We start from the raw sequence: 3,130 nt of genomic DNA on the forward strand, positions 1-3,130 counted from the left end.
CCTCTTGGCTTGTATCGAAATCCTCTGACATTCTTCTTTACAAATACTCGTTTTGTAATTCTAATTAGTGGCCGTTTTTTTGTTTTGATCTCTCCACTGCGTTTCTGCATTCGTCACTTCTGAGCGGCGCATGCGCAACACCGACCTCATACGTCATCCGCCCGGAGCTGCTTCCGTGTAGGACTGTTGGCGCAAGCTCCATTAAAGTGATTATTACGTTTTAAATACGGATATTTTTCTTACAAAAACGCATCGATTCGCTACATAAGGACTTTGTTCACCCCCCGGAGCCGTGTGAGGCACTTTTTTTTATGGATGGGCGCTTTTTATTTAACTTCTTTTGGACTGATGCATGCAACACCTGCTGACTGCAATGATAGAGCTTGGAATAGCCAGGACAATTTTTTATATAACTCCGACTGGATTCGTCTGAAAGAAGAAAGTCATATACACCTAGGATGCCTCGGGGGTGAGTAAAACACAGCCTAATTTTCATTTTTGGGTGAACTAACCCTTTAAGCCTTTTTCCATTATCGAATATCGGTTTTGTAATATTGGATCTACCGATATATGGCGCCATCTTGTGGCTGTTTTGAGGAGAGATGAGTCAGCAACGGCGTTTACATGTAAAGTAACTTGATTTGCTTTGATATACTGATAACATATCAGCCAATAATGCACAAATGAGATGTTCTATAAATTAGTGATATTTAGTTTAAGCTTGGCTTTAAGAAGTAGACACAAACTGAAGTCCATAAAATCAGGTCCCAAAGACGTCACTTTACATGAGTTAAATAAGACAGACTTAAACAAGTACATGCTGGAAACAAACCAGCTTAGTTTATCTCTCTCTGTTGTTTATGCAATATAATTATACTGTAGTAAACCTGCTGTTTATGAGTCCTGCTCACTCACTGGGTTGATGCTCAGGTATGTTCCAGTATGGTTTTGTTTGCAAGGAGGGAGTGAAATTACAGTATTGATAGTGTAATAAAAATGTGTGTTCAGTTCAGTAATGTTTTTATCATTATGTCAAAAACGGAAGTAAAACGATAAATATTGGTTCTGTATATCATTTATCGGTCAAATAAACATGCAAATAATTGGGATTGTATCAGTTCTAAATAAATCAATATCGGTCAGTCGCTAAGTATAATGGAGTGTAGTGTGTGTGTGAGTGAGTGAGTGAGTGTGTGTTTGCGTGAGTGTGTGTTTGCGTGAGTGTGATGTGTGTGTGTGTGTGTGTGTGTCTGTGTGTGTGAGTGTCTGCCATATGGATCCGTTCTCTCACCTGAGGTCCTCTAGATGGCAGCTCTGCTCCCCTGTTGAAGTGTTCGAGTTTCAAAAGCATTAAAAAAATGAAAGTACCAGGAAGATTTTCTGTCACTTGGTAATGCATATAACAGGTTGATGCAGGGAACTGAAGGAGTGTTGCGGGCTAGAGTTTGCAAACATGTAAATGAGCTTCTTAAATTCGGTACACTGCCTTATCTAGACACTCTCTACATGCATAACATCATAGTGATCTGTCATTCACTATATAAGTTATTACATTTACATTTAGTCATTTAGCAGACACTTTTATCCAAAGCGACTTACAAATGAGGACAATGGAAGCAATCAAAATCAACAAGAGAGCAATGATATGCAAGTGCTATAACAAGTCTCAGTTAGCTTAACGCAGTACACGTAGCAAGTTTTTTTTAAATTTTTTTTATAATTTTTTTTAAATTATATAATAAGAGAACGGATAGAATAGAAAAAGAAAGAGCAAGCTAGTGTTAGAGACCTTTTTTTGCTTTTGATAATTGGATAATAAATAAAAAGTAAACAAATAGATAGGATACAAAAAGATTAGAGAAGCTAGTGTGTGTGTGTGTGTTTTTTTAAGAAAACAAGCAGTAAATGAATAGAGTGCAAGCCTAAAAAGTTAGAGGGTCAAATAAAAAAAAAAAAGCTTCTAGAGGGCACGTAACTCTGAAGTAATGAATTTAGGTAAAGGGGTGCAGAGCCAGTGCTGGTTTTGTAGGCAAACATTAATGCCTTGAATTTTATGCAAGTATAAATATTTAATAATTTTATTACCTACTGAAATTTGATTGGCTGCATATTTTCAGATTTTTCCAGTTCATATTTAAAGGATATGTTAAATATCTGAAAAAAATCTGAATTTCAATGTCCTCAAACAAATAGTGCCCTCCAGTGGCAATTTGGCATGTATCTAGGGCTGGGCGATATAGCTAAAAAAAAATGTATCAACGATATAATGTTTCATATCATTCGTATCGATAATTATTGACATTTTTATAACCTTTTTTTTAAAACAAAAAGCAATAGATTTTTTTTTTTTTATTTAACCACTGTATTTATAATTAACGCAATTTATTGAGACAAACAACAAATATTTTTTGTTTTAACAATCAAACACAATAAAAATGAAACAAATATCTAATTTCTAATGTTTTATATGCAGATTAAATAGGTCTTTATTGTATAGGTCTAATTGTCTCCCGAGGGCGCAATGAGCAAAATAATGCAGCGCATTTAAATTGTCAACGCAAGGAAGTAAAAATTTTGTCTTGTCTCCCGAGGCCACAAGAGGGCGCAATGAGCAAAATAATGCAGCACATTTAAATTGTCAACGCAAGGAAGCTTTTGTCTATAAAAAAATGTGCATTGCGTTTAAATTAACTCCTAAAAATCAAATATAATTTCGTAAATTGCATAAACAATTATGAACAAAACAGCATCATGTATTTATGCATTGCTTAATCCAAAGAGCCGAAGCACCATTCACACAGACTGCATTTAAAAACATATGAGACACAGTGAAAAGGAATAAACCTCCACAAATTTGCGACGTGTTTTCTAAAACACTGTAGCCATGCAAAGTTTTAACTTTGCATGGCTACATCTCTTCTGTGAGACGCGAGTGCAGCAGTCATATTTGTCCGTCTAAAAAATGTGCTGAATATGCGTTCTGTGTGAATGGCTTGGTTTCGGTTTTAACCCATTCAAGATCTTCTCCACATTTAGCTCCTATATTTCTCTAATATTTTGAACGCAGCAGCGGCGCGTCTCGTGGGCTAGACTAACAAAACATTAAAATGCAACAACGTCACATACATCA

General features: G+C 35.7%; 1 protein-coding gene across 2 annotated transcripts in view; it reads left to right on the plus strand.

Moving 5' to 3' along the window:
- The window catches only part of LOC107746154 (ribosomal protein S6 kinase alpha-6), a 15,355-nt gene that overhangs the window by 1,528 nt on the left and 10,697 nt on the right, over nucleotides 1-3,130 (plus strand). The window lies entirely within an intron of this gene.

This window comes from Sinocyclocheilus rhinocerous, unplaced genomic scaffold, assembly GCF_001515625.1.
Source record: "Sinocyclocheilus rhinocerous isolate Xijiao unplaced genomic scaffold, SAMN03320098_v1.1 scaffold348, whole genome shotgun sequence".
NCBI classification, from domain to species: domain Eukaryota; kingdom Metazoa; phylum Chordata; class Actinopteri; order Cypriniformes; family Cyprinidae; genus Sinocyclocheilus; species Sinocyclocheilus rhinocerous.